Source organism: Triticum urartu, chromosome 7A (assembly GCF_056163025.1).
Source record: "Triticum urartu cultivar PI428250 chromosome 7A, HENAU_Tu73, whole genome shotgun sequence".
Taxonomy (NCBI): Eukaryota; Viridiplantae; Streptophyta; class Magnoliopsida; order Poales; family Poaceae; genus Triticum; species Triticum urartu.
The window spans coordinates 538,729,269-538,755,280 of record NC_141879.1 but is presented as its reverse complement, the minus strand read 5'-3'; positions in this window follow the sequence as shown (position 1 = coordinate 538,755,280).

Genomic DNA, 26,012 nt, shown 5'->3' with positions numbered 1-26,012 from the left:
GTTCCACGAGGAAGGAAATTGCGTCTGTCGCCGCAATACATCTACTTCCCCACATCACTGAGAAAGTAACATCCTTCTCAGATATATAGGAACATTTTGTGTGGGGCACTTCACATGACAACGGGAAGCATAGTTGATAACCCAAAAGTATAGGGGATGGCAACAGTTTTCGAGGGTAGTATTTCACCGAAATTTATTGATTCAACACAAGGGGAGCCAAAGAATATTTGTAAGTATTAGCAGTTGAGTTTTCAATTCAACCACACCTGTAGAACCAAATATCTGCAGCAAAGTGTTTAGTAGCACAGTAGTATGATAGTTTGATAGCAGTATAGTAACAGTAGCAACAGTGCTGGTAACAGTAACAGAAACCGTTTTTAGTGATTATAATAGCAGCAACAACGGAATTAACTTAGCAAAGATCAATAAGCGAAAAGCATAGGCATTGGATCAGTGGTGGATATTTGTGTTGGGTGATATTCATCATGTAACAGTCACAACCTAGAGCGATACACAATAGGCTCCAATTCATCAATATAATGTAGGCATGTATTCCATATATAGTCATACGTGCTTACAATAAGAACTTGCATGACATCTTTTGTCCTACCCTCCTGTGGCAGTGGGTCCATACGGAAACAAAGGGATATTAAGGCCTCCTTTTAATAGAGAACCGGAACAAAACATTAACACTTGGTGAATAGATGAACTCCTCTAATTACATTCATCCCCGGAGAGTATCCCAACCATTAAAACTTTGGGGTCTATGGATCAGAACAATAACAAGTGCATATAACTAGTAGATAGGATCAAGAACTCAAATATATCCATGAAAACGTAGAGGGTTTAGATATGAAATCATGGCACTCGGGCCCTAGTGACAAGCATTAAGCATAGCAAAGTCATAGCAACATCAATCTCAGAACATAGTGGACACTAGGGATCAAGCCCTAACAATTTGACTCGATTACATGACAAATCTCATGCAACTGCATCACCGTCCAGCAAGCCTACAAAGGAATTACTCACACCCGATGGTGATCATCATTAAATTGGTGATGAAGAAGGGTTGGTGATGATGATGACGATGAATCCCCCTCTCCAGAGCCCTGAACGGACTCCAGATCAGCCCTTCCGATGAAGAATAGGAGGTGGCGGCGGCTCTATATCGTAAAGTATGATGAAACTTCTTATCCTATTCTTTCTCAGGAAACTAAATTTATGGCGTTGGAATTAGGGTCAGCGAAGCCTCATGGGCCCCACAAGGTATCCCAGTGCGGCCAGGGGATGGCCACGCCCTGTTGCCTTGTGGGCAACAGGGCCCCCCCTCTAGTGGGTCTTCGCTCCAGTATTTTTTTATATTAAATAAAAATTCCACAAAAAGTTTTGTCCAATTCTGAGAACTTTTATTTCTGCACCAAAAACAACACCATGCTAGTTATGCTGAAAACAGCGCCAACCCGGGTTAGTTTCATTCAAATCATGCAAATTAGAGTCCAAAACAAGAGCAAAAGTGTTTGGAAAAGTAGATATGACGAAGACGTATCAATTCCCCAAGCTTAACTCATTGCTTGTCCTGAAGCAATTTAGTTGACAAACTGAAAGTGATAAAGAAAAACTTATATGAACTCTTTTGTTCTTGTATCCTTATATAAGCTTAAATAGCACCCAAGTTTTCAGAAAAGATCATGAGCTAACCATGCAAATGATAACACTCAGAAATCACATTTACTCATATCAATGGCATAATCAACTAGCGAGCAATAATAACATATCTCAAATGCCAACAATTTGTCAAAACAATCATGATATAATATGATAAAATGGTATCTTACTAGCCCTTTCTGAGACCACAAAACATAAATGCAGAGAACCTCTGGAGTTCAAGCAACGACTAAACATTGTAGTTCATGGTAGAAGAGATCCACTCATGATGCACACAACATTAACTATACTCAATGCATAAGAATGACAATAGCGCTCTTAGGACTAGTACTTTAACTGAGAAGGTGATGACTCAACAATAAAAGTAAATAGATAGCCCCTTCACAGAGGGAAGCAGAGGTTTGTAGAGGTGCCAGAACTCGAAGCTTAAAACAGAGATGAATATATTTTGAGAGGCATGCTTTTCCTGTCAACGCCACGAACGAGGATTTTCAATATCTTCCATGCTAAACACATTATCAGCGGTTCACAAGCGGAAAGGTAAAGTTTACTCCCCTCAACCATTGAAACACAAGCCATGGCTAGCCGAATTCACGGGTGCCCTCCATTTTCTTCATTTCGGTTACAGGACCGGGCATCCCAATTACCAGCCTCTCTTGTGCAATGATATAGATGAATAAACACCCATCATGAGAATAACCTGCTTAGCATGGAAGATACTGACTACCCCCTATCACTCCATGAGCGGTACGGGCACACAAAACAGATGCTTATTTGAATGGTTAGAGGTGGCACATGCAAGTTTACTTGGAATGACAGATTGATACCACATATAGGCAGATATGGTGGACTCATCTAGAACAACTTTGGTTTTAAGAATATGGATGCACAAGCAACATTCCCGTTTTGTACAGGCGAAGGCTAGCAAATAGATTGATAAGATACCAACTAGAGAGCGACAACGGTCATAACCATGCATTGTGAATAATTAATGTGGAATACTAGCATGAGTAGGTGCTACCTCTTGAGCATTGCGTTGGTTTTCCCTTGAAGAGGAAAGGGTGATGCAGTAAAGTAGCGTAAGTATTTCCCTCAGTTTTTGAGAACCAAGGTATCAATCCAGTAGGAGATCATGCTCAAGTCCCACGCACCTACACAAACAAATAAGAACCTCGCAACCAACGCGATAAAGGGGTTGTCAATCCCTTCACGGTCACTTACGAGAGTGAGATCTGATAGATATGATAAGATAATATTTTTGGTATTTTTATGATAAAGAGAAATAAAAGATGCAAAGTAAAATAAATGGCAATGGAAATAACTAAGTATTGGAAGATTAATATGATGGAAGATAGACCCGGGGGCCATAGGTTTCACTAGTGGCTTCTCTCAAGAGCATAAGTATTACGATGGGTAAACGAATTACTGTCGAGCAATTGATAGAATTGAGCATAGTTATGAGAATATCTAGGTATGATCATGTATATATGCATCACTTCCGAGACAAGTAGACCGAAACGATTCTGCATCTACTACTATTACTCCACACATCAACCGCTATCCAGCATGCATCTAGAGTATTAAGTTCAAGAGAACAGAGTAATGCTTTAAGTAAGATGACATGATGTAGAGGGATAAACTCATGCAATATGATGTAAACCCCATCCTTTTATCCTCGATGGCAACAATACAATACGTGTCGGTTCCCTTTCTGTCACTGGGATCGATCACCGCAAGATTGAACCCAAAGCTAAGCAGTTCTCCCATTGCAAGAAAGATCAATCTAGTAGGCCAAAGCAAACTGATAATTTGAAGAGACTTGCAAAGATAAACCAATCATACATAAAAGAATTTAGAGTAGAATCAAATATTGTTCATAGATAATTTGGATCATAAACCCACAATTCATCGGATCTCGACAAACGCACCGCAAAAGAAGATTACATCGAATAGATCTCCAAGAAAATCGAGGAGAACTTTGTATTGAGATCCAAAGAGAGAGAAGAAGCCATCTAGCTAATAACTATGGACCCTTAGGTCTGAAATAAACTACTCACACATCAGCGGAGAGGCCATGGAGTTGATGTAGAGGCCCTCCGTGATCGATGCCCCCTCCGGTGGAGCTCCGAAAAGGCCCCAAGATGGGATCTCTCGGGTACAGAAGGTTGCGGCGGTGGAATTAGGTTTTCGTGGTGCTCCTGGATGTTTGGCGAGTACGTGGATATATATAGGAGGAAGAAGTACGTCAGTGGAGCAACAGAGGGCCCACGAGGGTGGAGGGCGCTCCCAGGGGGTAGGCGCGCCCCCTGCCTCGTGCCTTCCTCCGTTGTTTCTTGACGCACACTCCAAGTCTCCTGGATCACGTTCGTTGAGAAAATCACGTTCTCGAAATTTCATTCCGTTTGGACTCCGTTTGATATTCCTTTTCTTCGAAACCCTAAAATAGGCAAAAAATAACAATTTGGGCTGGGCCTCCGATTAGTAGGTTAGTCCCAAAAATGATATAAAAGTGTAAAATAAAGCCCATTAACATCCAAAATAGATAATATAATAGCATGGAGCAATAAAAAATTATAGATACGTTGGAGACGTATCAAGCATCCCCAAGATTAATTCCTGCTCGTCCTCGAGTAGGTAAATGATAAAAGAAGAATTTTTGATGTGGAATGCTTTCTAACATATTTCTAAATGTTATTTTTCTTTATTATGGCATGAATGTTCAGATCCATAAGATTCAAGATAAAAGTTTAATATTGACGTAAAAATAATAATACTTCAAGCATACTAACTAAGCAATCATGTCTTCTGAAAATAACATGGCCAAAGAAAGTTATCCCTACAAAATCATATAGTCTGGCTATGCTCTATCTTCACCGCACAAAATATTTAAATCATGCACAACCCCGATGACAAGCCAAGCAATTGTTTCATACTTTTGATGTTCTCAAACCTTTTCAATCTTCACGCAATATATGAGCGTGAGCCATGGATATAGCACTATATGGTGGAATAGAATGGTGGTTGTGGAGAAGACAAAAAAGGAGAAGATAGTCTCACATCAACTAGGCGTATCAACAGGCTATGGAGATGCCCATCAATAGATATCGATGTGAGTGAGTAGGGATTGCCATGCAATGGATGCACTAGAGCTATAAGTATATGAAAGCTCAACAAAATAAACTAAGTGGGTGTGCATCCAACTTGCTTGCTCATGAAGACCTAGGGCAATTTGAGGAAGCCCATCATTGGAATATACAAGCCAAGTTCTATAATGAAAAATTCCCACTAGTATATGAAAGTGATATCATAGGAGACTCTCTATCATGAAGATCATGGTGCTACTTTGAAGCACAAGTGTGGAAAAAGGATACTAACATTATCCCTTCTCTCTTTTTCTCTCATTTTTTCTTTGGGCCTTTTTTCTTTTCTTTTTGGCCTCTTTTCTTTTTTCTTTTTTTATTTTTCATCCGGAGTCTCATCCCGACTTGTGGGGGAATCATAGTCTCCATCATCCTTTCCTCACCGGGACAATGCTCTAATAATGATGATCATCATACTTTATTTACTTACAACTCAAAAATTACAACTCAATACTTAGAACAAGATATGACTCTATGTGAATGCCTCCGGCGGTGTACCGGGATGTGCAATGATGCATGAGTGACATGTATGAAAATTATGAATGGTGGCTTTGCCACAAATACGATGTCAACTACATGATCATGCAAGCAATATGACAATGATGAAGCGTGTCATAATAACGGAAGATGGAAAGTTGCATGGCAATATATCTCAGAATGGCTATGGAAATGCCATAATAGGTAGGTATGGTGGCTGTTTTGAGGAAGGTATATGGTGGGTTTATGGTACCAGCGAAAGTTGCGCGATACTACAGAGGCTAGCAATGGTGGAAGGGTGAGAGTGCGTATAATCCATGGACTCAACATTAGTCATAAAGAACTCACATACTTATTGCAAAAATCTACAGGTTATCAAAGTAAAGGATTACCCACATGCTCCTAGGGGGATAGATTGGTAGGAAAAGACCATCGCTCGTCCCCGACCGCCACTCATAAGGAAGACAATCAATAAATACATCATGCTCCGACTTCATCACATAATGGTTCACCATACGTGCATGCTACGGGAATCAAAAACTTTAACACAAGTATTTATCAAATTCACAACTACTCAACTAGCATGACTCTAATATCACCATCTCCATATCTCAAAACAATTATCAAGTATCAAACTTCTCTTAGTATTCAATGCACTTATATGAAAGTTTTTATTATTGCCATGTTGTTCTAAAGGACTCTCAAAATAATATAAGTGAAGCATGAGAGCACAATTATTTCTATAAAATAAAACCACCACCGTGCTCTAAAAGATATAAGTGAAGCATTAGAGCAAAAACTATATAGCTCAAAAGATATAAGCGAAGCACTAGAGCAAAAATTAAGTGAAGCACATAGAGTATTCTAATAAATTCCCAATCATGTGAGTCTCTCTCAAAAGGTGTGTACAGCAAGGATGATTGTGTTAAACTAAAAAGCAAAGACTCAAATCATACAAGATGCTCCAAGCAAAACACATATCATGTGGTGAATAAAAATATAGCTCCAAGTAAAGTTACCGATAGACGAAGACGAAAGAGGGGATGCCTTCCGGGGCATCCCCAAGCTTAGGCTTTTTGGTGTCCTGGAATTTTACCTTGGGATGACATGGGCATCCCCAATATTAGGCTCTTTCCACTCCTCGTTCCATAATCCATCAAATCTTTACCCAAAACTTGAAAACTTCACAACACAAAATTCAAATAGAAAATCTCGTGAGCTCCATTAGCGAAAGAAAACAAAACACCACTTCAAGGCACTGTAATGAACTAATTCTTGATTTATATTGGTGTTAAAACTATTGTATTCCAACTTCTCTATGGTTTATAAACTCTTTTACTAGCCATAGATTCATCAAAATAAGCAAACAACACACGAAAAACAGAATCTGTCAAAAACAGAACAGTCTGTAGTAATCTGTAGCTAACGTAAACTTCTGGAACCCCAAAAATTCTAAAATAAATTTCTGGACTTGAGGAATTTATCTATTAATCATCTTCAAAAAGAATTAACTAAATATCACTTTCCAAATAAAAATGGCAGCAATTCTCATGAGCGCTAACGTTTCTGTTTTTTACAGCAAGATCAAAAAGACTTTCTCCAAGTCTTCCCAACGGTTCTACTTGGCACAAACACTAATTAAATACAAAAACACAAAAAAAGAGGCTACATAAATTATTTATTGAATGACAGCAAGGAAAAATATTGGGTTATCTCCCAACAAGCGCTTTTCTTGAAAGCCTTTTAGCTAGGCCTTGATAATTTCAATGATGCTCACATGAAAGACAAGAATTGAAGCACAAAGAGAGCATCATGAAACACGTGACAAACACATCTAAGTCTAACATACTTCCTATGCATAGTCATCTTATAGGCAAACAAATTATCATAGCAGGCAAAAACTAGCATATGCAAGGAAGAGGAAAGAAACAATAGCAATCTCAACATAACGAGAGGTAATTTAGCAACATGAAAATCTCTACAACCATATTTCCCTCTCTCATAATAATTACATGTGAGATCATAATCAAATTTGACAACATAGCTATCATATAAAATATTCTCAACATGATCCACATGCATGCAAAGTTGACACTCTTCCAAAATAGTGGGATTAACATTAAGTAAAGTCATGATCTCTCCAAACCCACTTTTAGTATTATTGCAAACATTATTATCAATCTCATATTCATTATGGGGCTTAAATAAATTTTCAAGACTGTAAGAAGAATCACCCCAATCATGATCATTACAACAAGTAGTGGACTTAGCTAAACTAGCATCCCCAAGCTTAGGGTTTTGCATATTATTAGCACAATTGACATTAATAGAATTTATAATATCATCATTGCAATCATGATTTTTATTCAAAGATCTATCGTGAATCATTTCATAAAGTACTTCATCGCAATTTTCAGATTCACGAATTTCAAGCAAAACTTCATAAAGATAATCTAGTGCACAAAACTCACTAGCAATTGGTTCATCATAATTGGATCTCTTAAAAAGATTAGCAAGCAGATGAGGATCCATAGATCTTAGGTTCTCTGTTTAGCAATAAATAAACAATTATTCCAACCAAACGAGCCAAGTAAGACATCAAAGCAAATGGAAAGATGAACAGAAGAAGGGCGAATAAAACGGCAAGGGTGAAGTGGGGGAGAGGAAAACGAGAGGCAAATGGCAAATAATGTAATGCGAGGGATAAGAGTTTGTGATGGGTACTTGGTATGTCTTGACTTGTGCGTAGACTCCCCGGCAACGGCGCCAGAAATGGCTCGTTGTCGGGAGTCAAATCTTGACTTGACTTGGCGCGAATCTCCCCGGCAACGACGCCAGAAATCCTTCTTGCTACCTCTTGAGCACTGCGTTGGTTTTCCCTTGAAGAGGAAAGGGTGATGCAGTAAAGTAGCATAAGTATTTCCCTCAGTTTTTGAGAACCAAGGTATCAATCCAGTAGGAGATCACGCTCAAGTCCGACGCACCTACACAAACAAATAAGAACCTCGCAACCAACACGATAAAGGGGTTGTCAATCCCTTCACGATCACTTACGAGAGTGAGATCTGATAGATATGATAAGATAGTATTTTTGGTATTTTTGTGATAAAGAGAAATAAAAGATGCAAAGTAAAATAAATGGCAATGGAAACAACTAAGTACTGGAAGATTAATATGATGGAAGATAGACCCAGGGGTCATAGGTTTCACTAGTGGCTTCTCTCAAGAGCATGAGTATTACGATGGGTAAACAAATTACTATCGAGCAATTGATAGAATTGAGCATAGTTATGAGAATATCTAGGTATGATCATGTATATAGGCATCACGTCCGAGACAAGTAGACCGAAACGATTCTGCATCTACTACTATTACTCCACACATCGACCGCTATCCAGCATGCATCTAGAGTATTAAGTTCAAGAGAACAGAGTAATGCTTTAAGTAAGATGTCATGATGTAGAGGGATAAACTCATGAAATATGATGTAAACCCCATCTTTTTATCCTCGATGGCAACAATACAATACGTGTCGGTCCCCTTTCTATCACTGGGATAGAGCACCGCAAGATTGAACCCAAAGCTAAGCAGTTCCCCCATTGCAAGAAAGATCAATCTAGTAGGACAAACCAAACTGATAATTCAAAGAGACTTGAAAAGATAAACCAATCATACATAAAAGAATTCAGAGGGGAATCAAATATTGTTCATAGATAATCTGGATCATAAACCCACAATTCATTGGATCTCGACAAACACACCGCAAAAGAAGATTACATCGAATAGATCTCCAAGAAAATCGAGGAGAACTTTGTATTGAGATACAAAGAGAGAGAAGAAGCCATCTAGCTAATAACTATGGACCCTTAGGTCTGAAATAAACTACTCACACATCACCGGAGAGGCCATGGAGTTGATGTAGAGGCCCTCCGTGATCGATGCCCCCTCCAGTGGAGCTCCGGAAAAGGCCCCAAGATGGGATCTCTCGGGTACAGAAGGTTGCGGCGGTGGAATTAGGTTTTCGTGGTGCTCCTGGATGTTTGGCGGGTACGTGGATATATATAGGAGGAAGAAGTACGTCGGTGGAGCAACGGAGGGCCCACGAGGGTGGAGGGCGCGCCCAGGGCGGTAGGCGCGCCCCCTGCCTCATGCCTTCCTCCGTTGTTTCTTGACGCACACTCCAAGTCTCCTGGATCACGTTCGTTGAGAAAATCACGTTCCCGAAGGTTTCATTCTGTTTGGACTCCGTTTGATATTCCTTTTCTTCGAAACCCTAAAATAGGAAAAAACAGCAATTTGGGCTAGGCCTCCGATTAGTAGGTTAGTCCCAAAAATGATATAAAAGTGTAAAATAAAGCCCATTAACATCCAAAATAGATAATATAATAGCATGGAGCAATCAAAAATTATAGATACATTGGAGACGTATCAGTAGGATATAAACACCATGAACATAAATATCGTGGAGGCCATGTTGGTTTTGAATCAACTACATATGTGAACATGTGCCAAGTCAAGCCACTTGAAACATTCAGAGCAGGATACCATACTAACATACTACATCATAACCATTTTTATGCATGTTGACATTCAAAATAAATCATCATCTGCTCCTAGCTACTTAAGCATGGCATGAGCAACTATAATCTCTAATTGTCATCACTAACGTGTTTACTCATAATATGCTAAATCATGGATGCCGAGTTAAACATATTTACACAAACAAAAACAAGAAGAGTTCATACCAACTTTTCCTTGCCACAGTCACTTCCTCAAATTATTGTCATTATTGTTGCCTTCCACTTTGCATGCCCGAATGATATGAAAATAATAATAGTGCAAGAGTTCCATGGACTAAGCTAGAATATGCAAACATTTCATTCAAAAGAGAATACAAGGTAATATTGGCTCTTCATTAGATCCACAACAATGCATATGAGAGCCACTCAACAATTTCATCGTGGTATTCCCCCTATGACGACTCAAAGAAAAACGAAGAAATTAAGAGAAACACATTGATTTTTGTTTGGAGTTTTTGGTTTTTCCGAAGAAAGCAAATTAACAAAGGAAAACAAGAACGAGAAAAACCATTTACACGAGAAAGCTCTTAACAAGCAAAAGAAGAAATGAGAAATCTTTTTGGGTTTTCTTTTAATACTACAAACTAATTAAACAAGGAAAAAATGAAAAGAAGGAAGAAATATTTTTGGATTTTTAAAAGTTTTTCAAACACACAAGAAGAAAGCGAAAATAATACTAACATGGATTGTACAATGAAAGAGGATGAACACCGACAACTGGAATGAATGTGTGAACATGAATGTAATGTATGTGAGAAATATGTACTCCCCCAAGCTTAGGCTATTGGCCTAGCTTGGTAATCACCACCCGTAGTAGCCATCGGGTCCGGTATGAAAATGGCGAGGCGGAGGCACTCGAGTGTCCCAAGGTTGGGCCTTGTTCAACACTGCAGCCAACTCGTTCTTGTAAGTAGTAATACCCGATGGCATGATGATGTATCCATTCCTGGCATGAGAATCAAACAAATAGGGTGCAGGCAACGAAATAATATCACGAGTATCCTCACTAAATACCAAGTTATAACGAATGTGGTGAGGAAGCTTAGGTTTATCAATAAAGTGGTGATCTATCATTGACTGATGATCTAGGTAACTCCTAGGCAACAAATATCATTATGGCGTATATCAACATGGAAACGTCTCGCTAGGCGAGTAGCGTAAATACCACCATGAATTTTACCCCCAGTCCTATTAGTGTGCAGGCGGCGTGCGATGATAGCTCCAAGGCTATAAGTGTTGTCACTTAAAAGTGCACGATGTAAAATGGCGAGGTCAGGGGCATTGAGCGTGCCACCTTCCTCCCTAGCAGTTAAACATTTTCCTATGAATAAAGCAAAGTAATGCACATTAGGAAAATGCAAACTAGTGGTTCGGGCTTTCGACATGCCCCTATATTCTCCCACAGTTAAAGTACGAAGAAAGCCATCGAACTCCTCTGGTCGAGGCTCCCTTAGTTCCCCATTAGAGGGGATCAGACATATCTCACAAAATTCCGCAAGTGGTATCTCACGATGTTCAACATATAAATCAAAGTGTACCATGTGAATATCAAGCCTATGCAAGAAATGAGTTTTTTTCACAAAGGAGTTTGTAAGGATGTGGTATTGGTCACACTCATCTGCGAGGAAGTCGGTCAACCCGACATTTGCAATGAATTGCGCAACCTCTTGGTGAAACTCGTCTTTGTCCATGAAAGCATTATGTGGCCATTCACACGGACGGACCTCCATCCTACGCGAGTGTTAAGGTAATGGTCCGGGGCATCCCCAATGACCCCCTTGGGACTCCGGCTTCAATAACCTCTCTAGAGGAAGTTCATTTTCCTAAGAACAAAATTCTGATTTTTTTTGGACCACAAAAATATGTTAACAAAACTTCACAAGATTGATAACAACTACTCATATGAACGTCTAGAGGCTATTGAGGGAGTCCTGGACTAAGGGGTCCTCAGGCGTCCGGCCTGTAACCATGGGCTGGACTGATGGGCTGTGAGGATATGAAGACCGAAGACTGCACCCGTGTCCGGGCGGGACTCTCCTTGGCGTGGAAGGCAAGCTTGGCGATCAAATAAGTAGATTCCTTTCTTTGTAACCGACCTTATGTAACCTTAGATCCCCCCGGTATCTATATAAACCGGAGGGCTTAGTATGGAGGGAGGATAATCATTATCATAGCCACACAAGCTAGACCTCTAGGGTTTAGCCATTACGATATCGTGGTAGATCAACTCTTGTAGTACTCATATTCATCAAGATCAATCAAGCAGGAAGTAGGGTATTACCTCCATAGAGAGGGCCTGAACTTGGGTCAACATCGTGTCCCCTGTCTCCTGTTACCATCGACCGTAGACGCACAGTTCGGGACCCCCTACCCGAGATCCACCGGTTTTGACACTGACATTGGTGCTTTCATTGAGAGTTCCACTATGACGTCGATGACAGGATCGATGGCTCGCCTTGTTCTCAAGGACAATATCACCGCCGGAGGAGCACTGGACCCAGGCCAAACCCTCTGGCTAGGCGGCTTTACCATGACCGCTCGTTCAGTTGTTAAGCCGACAATGACCTCCCGAGTCATCGAAAATCCCCTTCGTATCGACTTCGAACACTCCAAGCAGATGGATCCAGCGAAGCTTTCGTCTTTAAACGAGCTCCTAGATCGCATCGTCGCCCCGGGCGTCGCCACATACTATGATCGAATTGGGCTTAAACCTGATCAGAGAGAAATCAAATCTCCACCGATCACCCACCAGATAGCGATAGTCGAGAAGCGAGACGACAACTGTTCCTTCATACTAAAGACGGACTATGTCCGGATCTTCGGCTTCGAAGAGCCGGACACCCATCTGCGAGGAGATGCATCCTGCCCTCCGAATATAGAATCGGATGACGGGCCTAAGAAATCAGTGGATATCCCGGAGCCCGATCTGTTAAGTTCGGAATTCCTTCAGACTCCGGATCCAAAATTGGGTCAGGGTTCAGATTTAAAACCACCCACCCACCCAAATATAAGCGCTCTCATGAGCATACAACAGCAGTTTCAGAAAACGGTCCACCACTTCTGGGCCAGATTCCTTCTTGTCAAAGACAAGATTAAAGATTGCCGCGACGAGGAAGCGATCTCAGCGTTCCGCAACAATTGCACGGACGAAGGAATCCTCAACGCCATCAACCGCCGTCGCATACTACAGTTCGCTGACTTGGCAACTATCGTACAGAAGTACAACGCAATGGAAAGCGCCTGGAAAACTTAGGCAGCCCGTTGGGAACCATCGGTCCCCACTCAATCCCTCATTCAGGCGAAAAGGGCGCACCCTTGCAACATGCCCGGTCCAATAGTAAAGAAATATAAGTCCAGTACGAGGCGCGGAACCGTTCTGGAAGGATGGCTCGACGAGCCATGCAAAATACATGCAACACCGGATAACATACCAACACATAGCCTTAGAGCATGTTGGATACTCCGGCAAGTGGCCAAGAGCGGCGAGGATATCCTCACCAAGAATACCCCAGAACAACACCCCCCAGAAGACGACGACCCCAAAGTACTGACGGTCTTCGAGACATTTGCCTCAATCAATTGGCACAAAAGAGAACTATGCGAACTCGCCAAAGTCTGTCAAATAGCAGTAATAAACCCTTGGAATGACACGGCTATAACTTTTAATGTCGGTGACGAACCAAAATACAGGACAGCCCGAGCACCAGCCGCCTTGGTCCTCAGTCCAATCGTGGATGGCTTCCGGCTCACCAAGGTCCTCAAGGACGGCGGCAGCGGACTAAACCTCATCTACGAAGATACACTCCACAAAATGGAAATAGACAGGAGCTGCATTGAGCAAAGCAGCACGACCTTCCGAGGAATCATTCCTAGTCGGGAGGCGCGGTGTGTGGGAAAAATAACACTCGACGTGGTATTCGGCACATCGGAGAATTATCGGTCCGAAGAAATAACCTTCCAAGTGGCCCCTTTCAACAGCGGATATCACGCCCTCCTGGGGCGGGAGGCATTCACACGCTTCCAAGCTGTACCTCATTACGGGTACATGAAGCTTAAGATGCCCAGGCCCAAAGCCATAATCACTCTCGCGAGTGAACCGGACATAGCACTCCGTGCTAAAAATAAAACCGCATCCCTGGCCCTTGAGGCACTATCTGAAGCCCTCGCGGCCGAAGAATTAACCGCACCGCGCTCCACGATGGACAGGGACGATGTGATCTTAGACAAACGCCTCAAATCCACCTCCTTCAAGCCAGCGGAAGAAATAGTCAAATTCCAGGTCCATCCAACGGACCCCAAAAAGACAACATCTATTGGGGCACAACTAGACCCAACGGTCGACGCCGTGCTACGGGATTTTCTTCACGAAAACTGGGATATATTCGGCTGGCACCCTTCTGACATGCCAGGAATCCCGCGCAAGCTGGCCGAACACAGCCTCAACATATTAAAGGGATACAAACCGGTCAAACAAACACTACGGCGGTTTTTTCGAACCCAAACGTCAAGCCATGGGAGAGGAGCTAGCGAAGCTAATCGAGGTTGGATTCATTAGAGAAATAAAATACCCGGACTGGCTGGCAAACCTGGTGATGGTACCAAACAAGGATAAATCCTGGCGCCTGTGAATCGATTTTAAAGACATCAATAAGGCTTGCCCTAAGGATCCTTTCCCCCTCCCCTGCATTGATCAAATCATTGATGCTACCGCAGGACACGACTCACTGTGTTTCCTCGACGCATATTTTGGATACCATCAAATCAAAATGAAGGAGTCCGACCTAGCTGCAACAACATTCATCACCCCATATGGGCCATTCTGCTTCAACACCATGCCCTTCGGGCTCAAGAATGCCGGCGCCACCTACCAACACATGATCCAAACATGCCTGGAGAAACAGATCAGAAAGACAGTTGAAGCCTATGTGGACGACGTCGTAATCAAGACAAGGCACGTCGAAACACTAATAGACGACCTACATCTCACATTTGACAACCTCCGCGCATATGACATTAAGATCAATCCAGAAAAGTGTGTTTTTGGCGTCCCCGCAGGAAAGCTGCTGGGCTTCATCGTCTCCAATAGAGGAATTGAAGCAAATCCAGCCAAAATCCGAGCTCTGTCACAATTGGCTACGCCAACAGACCTTAAACAAGTCCAAAAACTCACGAGTTGCGTGGCAGCTCTAAGCCGCTTTATCTCTAGATTGGGAGAAAAGGCACTGCCACTTTATCGCCTTCTACGGAGAACCGATCACTTCGAGTGGACAGACGCGGCAACAGCCGGACTGGAAGAAATAAAAACACTTCTAGCGAGCAACCCAATCTTGGCCACACCAAACGTCGGTGAACCCATGTTGCTATACATATCGGCAACACATCAAGTGGTGAGCACCGCACTCGTCATTGAACGAAAAAGGACGGACACAAATTCCCGCTTCAGAAGCCAGTATACTACGTATCCACTGTCCTTACACCATGCAAATCCCGGTACCACCATTATCAAAATATAGCATACGCAGTCTTCATGGCATCCCGAAAGCTACAACACTATTTCCAGGAGTGTTCGATCACGGTGGCCTCCGAGGTACTACTCAACGACATAATAAACAACTGCGATGCCACGGGCCAGATTGCCAAATGGGCCATTAAGCTCCTTCCATTCGATATTACATACAAACCACGTCGAGCTATTAGATCCCAAGTACTGGCCGACTTCGTCACCTAATGGACAGAGGCCGAACTCCCTAAAGAGTACGACACATATTCCAATTGGGTCATGTATTTCGATGGCTCCAAAATGCTGGCAGGGCTAGGAGCGGGCATTGTTTTAACGTCCCCCACTGGAGACGTCGTTCAGTACGTACTCCAAATACTATACACAGACTCCAACAACGTAGCCGAATACGAGGCCTTATTTCATGGTCTCTGGATGGCTGTCTTCATGGGCATACAACGCCTGGAAGTGCGTGGGGACCCAAACCTCGCAATATCTCAAATAAATGGAGACTTCGATGCCAAAGATCCGAAGATGGCAGCTTATCATAATGCCGTCCTAAAAATGTCGGCTCGGTTCGAGGGGCTCGAGTTCGATCACGTGGCCCGAGAAAGTAATCAAGCGGCGGATGTTCTTGCTCATATCGGCACCAAGTGCGACCCTATCCCACCTAATATCTTTCTGGAAAGGCTTTTTAAGCCATCCGTGGTGTGGCAGGGGGAAAGCGGCAATACTAGTCCGGATCCAAACACAACCCCAGATTCCGAACCCACCGATATCATCAGAGGCTCAGCCACCGAGATAACACTGTCGACCCATCTCATTATGGCAGTCATTGCCCCATGGACCGAACCCTTCTTGGCCTACCTTAATAGGAAAGAGCTTCCTAAGTATCAGAATGAGGCCCGCCGCATTGTCCGGCGTTCGAAGGCCTACAAGGTTCATGATGGAGAGCTCTATAAGAAAAGCGCTACCGGAGTCCTTCAAAGATGTATCTTCGGGGAGGAGGGGCGGCAGCTCCTGGCTGAGATTCATGCCGGTCTCGGCGGGCACCACGCCGCAGCTCGGGCCCTTGTTAGCAAGGCTTTCTGCATAGGGTTTTATTGGCTGACGGCCCGAGCAGATGCACATGACCTTGTCCAACGTTGCGTTGGATGCCAACTCTTCGCCAACCAAAGCCACATGCCCCCACTGCCCTACAAACAATCCCCATCACTTGGCCTTTCGTGGTCTGGGGACTGGATATGGTTGGACCCCTTAAAGGAGTAAGCCATAAGAAACAATATCTGCTGGTCATGGTGGATTAATTCACTAAGTGGATAGAGGCCAAACCAGTTAAAACGGCCGAGTCCGGGCCGGTGATAGAATTCATATCCAGCGTTGTACACCGTTATGGTGTTCCACATAGCATCATCACTGATAACGGCTCCAACTTCACAGCCGATGAAGTGAGAACCTGGTGCACTAATCTGGGCATCAAGCTCGATTACGCCTCTGTCTATCATTCACAGAAAAATGGTCAAGTCAAACGAGCTAATGGTCTTATTATGAGCGGCATCAAGCCTAGACTAGTGCGGTCTTTGAAGGAATCAGACACACACTGGGTTGAGGAGCTCGACTCCGTACTCTGGGGGCCGCAGACCACGCCCAATCGCACTACCGGATACACACCTTTTTTCATGGTGTACGGCGTAGAGGCTGTGCTACCCTGCTACATTATACATGACTCACCTCGGGTGCGCATGTATGAAGAGAGAGAGGCCGAGCTCGATCGGCAGGACAGCCTAGACGCCCTAGAGGAGGAGCGTGACGTTGCAAAAGCCCGTTGCATTTTATCAACAACAGGCCCGCAGATATCAAAGCAGAGAAGGACGGGCCAAGACTTATAACGTTGGCGAACTTGTTCTACGCTTGCCGGAAAAGAAAAAGGACAAACTCAAGCCCAAATGGGAGGGTCCCTTCATCATTGACGAAGTTCTCACCGGAGGAGCGTACCACCTGTGTGATGCGTCAGATAGTCGCCTCGAGCCGAACCCCTGGAACGCGGCCAGACTCCTAAGGTTCTATGCCTAAGCACCGAACTCTTTGTTCGTCTCCTTCTCCCTGCTGTTTCCATAATACATTTTTTCGTCTTTCTCTCTCTTTTTGTTTTTCTCTTTAGCCTTAAAGCTTTCGTGCGGTTAGACTGCGCACCCCTAATGCACACATATGCTTTAAAATATGTACGTCCATTATACCTGGGGGCTTCCTGTACAGAAGCCTGCTATTATTATCCGAGCATCAAGCTCATCACATATGCGTTTTCCCCATATGTACCTTTTCTTCACCATTATATGCATCAATATGACTTAAGTTTTGGCCAAGCTGGGTTGCTTGGCTCCTGTGCTTATGCCCTACGTTCCCGTTAGTTCAGCTAGGGCATAAAGGGAGCACCTGTGCGATTGTTATTGCCGGGTCATCCGGATGTGTACCTCAGACTGGGTGAAGCTGAAAGCTAGCGTTTTAAGGGAATATTCAGTCGGTGGATTAAAGATGTTTCTTGCATTCGCTCCATTGCGAACCCCCAGAAGATATATATATATATATATATATATATATATATATACCATGATTTTTTCAATCACAGTTCGGACATGCACTGTAACGCATGCACACCCATGGAAAGGAACCCTTAACGGAACTATTCTCTTTGGAAGATGTTTCTTACAACTTTAATGTAATATAACATAACTAGCCGAATACAACTTGTCTGTTCAGGCAACTATGACCCCTACGCCTGGTTTCCATGCATTCCCTCGTCTATTCGGCCGCACAGGTATTCGGAAACACTCCGCACCTTCGGGTCCCGAGGTTGAAGCGAAAAGGCATGCCATGACAACCGTTTTACAATTCAGCTAGAATTTACATATGTCAAGGAAAGTACATAGTCACTTAGACTCATAAATTTCCTCCTCTATACCATCCAATAGGCTATCTAACTTACAATCCTGTTGGGAATATTTGGCAGCTACTGCTACTTGGTCATATACCAAATTAACGGGCACTTCTTTCCCATCCGACCCTAAAGGTCTGACCCGGGCCATGTGATTCGGATCAAGCTTGGTATACCGTGTTTTCACCATGGCCCATGCCTCTCGCACACCCTCCCGACAGGCCGATATTTTCCATAATCGGATACGTCGCCGCGCTCCCTTAAATAGCTCTACAAGCTCCTCCATACTTCCCGGAGGGGAGGCGGATGGCCACAAGGCCTTAGCAACACTCCGAATTGCCTGCCGAGCTTGCTCGTGCATTTGCGACAGCCCCTGCAGCAGATCATCCGACAATCTGGACATATCCTCTTCGGGACGGCCTGCCAGCATACCTGCAAACATAAGTTTGTCAGTACCTTTCATCTCAGAATTATTATAAGGTAAGTTCGGTCACATACTGAATATGCCGCCTCGCAGCCTTTTATTCTCCTTCACGGAGTCGGCCAGTTGGGCCCGCACATCTTTCAGTTCCTCGTCCAGCTGGATGTTGGAATCCTGGAGTTTGTTTTTCTCCTCTCCGACTCAGGTCAAAATACACTCGCTAGCGGCATGTAGTCTTTTCGCCTCTTTCTTACCCGTTTGAGCGGCCTTCAGTTTCTCTTCCAGTTGGTCCGACGACCCTGTTATGAGACAAGCAACGGTATCAGCACAGCTGCCATATAATCATTGTTTCTTGATGGAGGGAAACATTACCAGGAGACGCCTTCTTGGATTTCTCCAGTTCGGCACGGGCAGCAGTTAGCTGCGTCTGACACCTTTTTAGCTCCTGGCTAGCAGGTCGTTCTTCTCCGTAAGAACCTGGTTATACAACGATACTTAAATCAGTTGTACCAACTGCTTCAAGTCTCGGGGGCTACTGGCATATGGTTATCATACTCGGACAAAGTAAACTTACCCGCACATCTTTTAAATGCTGCTTTGTGGCTCTATTAAGCCCATCTTGAGAAGCTCGGATATATGCATCAGCCGAGCTGAAGGCATTAAATGCCTCTTTTGAAAAGCCGGGGTCTTGTAAAACGGCCCTGCGGCACCGATGATTCATGGCGCTCTCCACTTCCGAGTTAGTGACAGATACATCATGCGAATCCTCGGCTGGAGGACAGTCCGGCGTTACCCCCGCATCAGCCCCCGTCTTTACGGCAGGATCTGGATCCTGGCTGTGGGAAGTATGACCGACCGGACCCCCGGATATAGTCTGGCACACCTTTTTCCTGATACAGGATAAACAGAAAGGTCATAGTTGGATGTGACTACCAAGGTGCATATGTGCAAATCCATACCTCTTTGATGAGGGCTCGACCGTATCTTCGTTTTCCTTCCTCTCCGAAGGCTTGCCCGGTGTGGGGGCCACTCTCTTCGGAGATGCCCCTGGGGCAGCATGGCGCGTCGAATGCCTCCCCTGTTGAGCATAGGACTGTGCGGTGGATGAGGAAGAATGATAAAACTCTCTTGGACAAGGTATCTCCGAATTACTTACATTCGAAGCGGGAAGGAGACCGGGGAAATCGGCGAGGATGGGTACATCCGTACCATCATAGCTCATCTGATAGAATATTCCATCCTTGAGCTCCACAAATATGTCCGGATCTTCCTCATATCCGGGGTCAAGATCCCGGTTGCGATTCTCCGGCTGAGGGGCAGGGTCGTGGATCCCCTCGACAGCCTTTCGCCATTCCTGTTATAAGCGGATAAGATACTGCCTGTCAAGAATGATTTAGGGACAGGAGTAAAATAGTGGAGTTAAAGCTTACCCAGCCGAGAGGATTATACATGGAAAACCCGTCTCGATATTGGAGACGGGTGAACTCCTCCTTCTCCCCTTTATACAGTTCGGCCAATATTTTGGCCAGGGCGGCGGGGGTCTTTGGGACCTTCCGACCATAGTGTGAGGCGTCGTCTTCCCCGTTATAATGCCACATGGGCAAACCTCTGTATTGGAGTGGCTGGACCCCCCGCGCTATGGAGATCGCCATTACCTCGACTATTGACAATCCGGACTGGGCAAGCATCTTAATATTGCCCAGCAGCAAGCTGATCTCTACACTATCCTCTTCCTTGAGGCTCCGAGGATGCCAGCTATGGCGTTTCTTCAACGGAGCACTTGAAAACTCGGGGAGGTCCATACATACGGGGTCGGGTAGAGCGACGTCGTCGATGTAGAACCATTCAGAAGGCCACTCTTCAGAAGCTTCCTTCGGCGTGACGGACAGGTATCCGGTCCCGGCGATGCGCCACACTTCGGCTCCTCCCACTTCAAAAATTGACCCACCTTGATTACGAGGGACGAGGCAGAACAATCTTCTCCATAAATCGAAATGGGCCTCACAGCCCAGGAATAGCTTGCATAGAGCGACATAACCCACAATATGAAGGATAGAGGCGGGAGTGAGACTGTGCAGTCGGAGGCTGTAATACTCCGGCAGACCTCGGAGGAAGGGATGTATCAGAAATTTGACACCTCTTAATAAGAAGGGGACGAAGCATACTCATTCTCCCCTGGACGGATTGGAGAAGTTCTCCGCTTGAGCCCCGCCCTTGAAGGACGTCATCCCTTCTCGTACGGGGACCAAATCCGCGGGGGGAAGAAAGCCCTATGTTTGTAGCTTCACCAGCTGAGTGTGAGAAACCGAACATCTCTCCCAATCCCCCTTTTCGGAGTTGTGGGGACGAGAGGAAGAGCTGGGAGCGCTAGCCATGTTGGGGTGGTTTTGCTCCACAAGCTCTGAGGGTTTCTTCCATGAGATTTGGAGGGGATCTGAGATCTATTCTCTTTAAATAGGCACCTTTCTGGTACGGTCAGGGTGGTATATGCAAAAATACTCTGACCTCTCGCATTCACTCGACACTTGGAAACTGAAGTTATCGATGCGCAGAAGCCGAGGGGTACAACATTAAATGGAAGGCCGAACACACTACTTGGAAGTCATCATTGGAGGAACCCGCCTTGCAATGCCGAAGACAATCTATGCGCCGAACACCTTGTCATTGAAGACTGGTTCGGGGGCTACTGAGGGAGTCCTGGACTATGGGGTCCTCGGGCGTCCAACCTGTTAGCCATGGGCCGGACTGATGGTCTGTGAAGATACGAAGACCGAAGACTGCACCTGTGTCCAAACGGGACTCTCCTTGGCGTGGAAGGCAAGCTTGGCAATCAAATAAGTAGATTCCTTTCTTTGTAACTGACCTTATGTAACCCTAGATCCCCCCGATATCTATATAAACCGGAGGGCTTAGTCCGGAGGGAGGACAATCATTATCATAACCACACAAGCTAGACCTCTAGGGTTTAGCCATTACGATCTCGTGGTAGATCAACTCTTGTAGTACTCATATTCATCAAGATCAATCAAGCAGGAAGTAGGGTATTACCTCCATAGAGAGGGCCCGAACCTGGGTAAACATCATGTCCCCTGTCTCCTATTACCATCGACCTTAGACACACAGTTCGGGACCCCCTACCCGAGATCCGCCGGTTTTGACACCGACAGCTATATCAAGCATTCAAACTACTTAGAACTCAAAGAATTCAACATGCAAGCTCATTTTCAGTAGCACCAAGAGCAGCAAAATACGGAAAATATAATCCACTAAAACAAAAACTAATTTTAGCAATGAAGGAGTCACACACCAAGGATCAATCCCCCAAAATAGTTTCGGCAACAGAGCTCCGAGCAAAGAGATCGAAAATCTCAGGTTTGGGAGCAAGAACACGAGGGAGAGAGCTACAAAGATTTTTTTTTCTGGAGGTAGGGGATGAAGTGGGTTTAATGGATAACTGAGTGGGGTCTTGTGGACCCCACAAGGCATCTTGGCGCGGCCAGTGGGTGGTTGCGCCCTGTTGCCTTGCCCCACAAGGCATCTTGGCGACGCTAGGGGGTGGCCGCGCCCTGTTGCCTTGTGAGCAACAGGGGCACCTCCCTGGGATGTATTAAGTGCCAAAAATTCTTAAATATTACAGAAAAAATCATGTTAAAATTCTACCACATTCTAAGCACTTTTATTTTGGGCCATTTCTATTGCACGGATAATTCAGAAAATAGGATAATCATGTCATTTTAATTTATTAAACTATAAATGACAGAGAGCAAACTAAGATTATAGAAGGTTGTGCTTGCTAAATTCACCGACCACGTGCACCTAAAAATAATCCATTACTAGGGTTGATCAAGTCTTATTAACAAACTATTTCTGAGTAACATAAAACTAAAGAATTTTTGTATAACACTAGGTTACCTCAATGGGGATATGCATCCCCCCAACAACATATAAGAGTTTCATATTTCTTTTGATAGGAGGGAGAGGGAATTTGAAACCCCCAATAGTGGTTGTCGAAACCTTTTCAATACAATTGATACCATTCACCGAACTTTGTTTCTTCGGAAAATAAACCGTATGCTCACTACCATTAACATTGAAAGTGACCTTACTTTTGTTGAAATCAATAACAGCCCCTGTAGTATTCAAAAAGGGTCTACCAATGATAATCGACATGTTGTCATCCTTGGACATATCAAGAATAGCAATGTCTTTTAAGATTGTAACATTTGGAACTACAACATGCACATCCTCACAAATACCAATAGGTATAGTAGTTGATTTATCATCCATTTGCAAAGATGTTTCAATAGGTGTAAGTTTATTCAAATCAAGTCTTAAGATAAAGGCATAACAATAACACCGGCTCCCAAATCACATAAAGAAGTTTTGGCATAGCTTCTTTTAATGGAGCATGGACTGTATTTCATTTATTTTATTGACTTTCTATGCGTGACATTGATGAAAATGTCCCACAAACTCTGCTCCATTATGATTTTATTTCAGTTGCAAAATTTAAAAAGAACAAAAGATTTTTCATACATGATCTGTTAATTTACGTGTATTTTCCTTATCACTTGATTAAAAAAATTATGTGGCTATTTTATCCTAATATTTCTATGCTACAACTAACAAGTGTGCCCAAAACCAGAGGGACGCCAGTGTATAGTCCCATCAGCTTCGTCTTCTATGTTCATCTCCTTCACTGAAAACCCCCACTCGCCCGCGTATAGTCCCACATCCAGTCTCTCGCCCCCTCTCGCCACCTGTCATCGGCGCGTATCGCGACCATACTTGGCCGGAGCTTCATCTATGCCGACGAGGATTGCTGCCATCTTTCCCCCTTGATCCAACACGCTGATACGTCTCCAACGTATCCATAGTTTTTTGATTATTCCATGCTATTAAAGTATCATTCTTGGATGTTTTATATTCATTTACTAGCAACTTTATATCATTTTTTGGGACTAACCTATTAACATAGTGCCCAGTGCGAGTTGCTGTTTTTGCTTGTTTTATACTTCGGAGAATATCCATATCAAACGGAGTCTAAAGGCAATGAAACTTTTTGGAGATTTCTCTTCCTTCTCAGAAGACACCCAGGAGGCCCAAGATGTGCACCAGTGGGGCCTTGTGGGGCCCACTAGGCACCAGGGCGCGTCAGGGCTCTCAGGCGCGCCCTAGTGGGTAGTGGGGCCCATAGGCACCCCCTGCACCACCTCTCAGCTCTATAAATACTCTAATATTCCAGAAACCCTAGGCGAGTCGTCGAAACACAATTCCAGCCGCCACAAGTTCCAGAACCACGAGATCTAATCTAGAGGCCTTCTTCGGCACTCTGCTGGAGGGGTCAATAATCACGGAGGGGTTCTTCATCATCACCCTTGCCCCTCTGATGATGCGTGAGTAGTTCACCACTAACCTATGAATCCGTAGGCAATAGCTAGATAGTTTCTTCTCTCTTTTTGATCTTCAATACAATGTTCTCCTCGATGTTCTTGGAGATCTATTTGATGTAATGAATTTTGCGGTGTGTTTGTTGGGATTCGATGAATTGTGAATTTCGATCAGATCTATCTATGAATATTATTTGAGTCTTTGTTGAACTCTCCTATGCATGATTGTTATAGCCTTGTATTTCTTCTTTGAAATTTTGGTTTGGTTTGGCCAACTAGAAGGATTTTTCTTGCCATGGGAAGAGGTGCTTTGTGATGGGTTCGATCTTGCGGTGCTCAATCTCAGTGACAGAAGGAGACATGGCACACATGTATCATTGCCATTAAAGATAAAAAGATGGGGTCTATTCCTACATGAATAGATCTTGTCTACATCATGTCATCGTTCTTATCGCATTACTCCGTTTTTCCATGAACTTAATACACTAGATGCATGCTGGATAGCGGTCGATGTGTGGATTAATAGTAGTAGATGCAGGCAGGAGTCGGTCTACTAATCTTGGACGTGATGCCTATATACATGATCATTTCTTTGGATATCGTCATAATTATTTGCTCTTCTATCAATTGCCCAACATTAATTTGTTTAGCCACCATATGCTATTTTCTTGAGAGAAGCCTCTAGTGAAATCTACGGCCCATGGGTCTATTTCTTATCATATTATTTTCAGATCTATTAATCCAAAAATCCAAAAATACCTTGCTGCACTTTTCCTTTCTTTATTTTATTTTGTGTTTTTGCTAGATCCATTTGCCCAATCTCGTACAATTTAGTCTATCTCAATACCGAGGAGGAATTGACAACTCCCCTCTTACGTGTTGGGTTGCAATTTTTTGTGATATGTGTGCAGGAGTTGTTTACATAGTGTTGCTTGGTTCTGCTACTGGATTGCTAACCTTGGTTTCATAACTAAGGGAAATACCTACTTTTGTTGTGCTACATCATCCTCTCCTCTTTGGGGAATTACCAACGCAGATACAAGCAATCAGGAAGAATTTCTGGCGCTGTTGCCAGGGAGACATCATCAACATCTATCAGGTTCCTATGCACACACTCTCATCTCCTTGAAATTACTTTATTTGCCATTTGCCTCTTGTTTTCATCTCCCCCACTTCTAAAACGTTTTCAGAAAAACACAAAAATAATTGCCTTCTTTTTGTTTGCCCTTTTGTTCTGGTCATCTCGTCAACATGACTACCCGTCCTTTATCACCGGACTTGAAGATCTTTACTTCAAACAAAAGCAAGGAGAAAATTTGAAAGATGCTTGATAAAGGTTAATGGAATCCTATCATATCTGCAGTATAAAAGTGATGCAAAGATTTTGCTTCACAATTTTTATATAGGTTTAACCATGCATCATAGACAACTCTTGGATTTTTCCGCTAAAGGATTTTTTTTGAGATTGATGCTAATGCTGCCTATGAAATAATAGAGGGAATATTGGGAGTTCCACCACCAAAAAAGGGATTTACTTTTACGCAAGAAGGGATTCAAATATTAGACAAATTGGGTGATCTACAAAAAAAAGGTTGAGTTGCAAAAGTCTAATGAACCCCTCAAACATATTAGTGGAAACCTCAATCACATGAATACTTTGATTACTGTATGTAATAAGCGGTTGGATATTTTAGATCTTAATATGGTCTCTTTTACCGAGAATATTAGGAAGCGTAAAGAGCCTCCTGGGTTTGAGAAAACTCTTACAAATAGAGCCAAAACTAAAGCTGACAATACTTGAATCTATGCATTATGCCTAGCTAGGGGCATAAAATGGTAACGCTTGTTGGGAGGCAACCCAATGAATAAAATATGTTTTTATCGTTTCTTCTTGTTTTTGTGTGTTGACA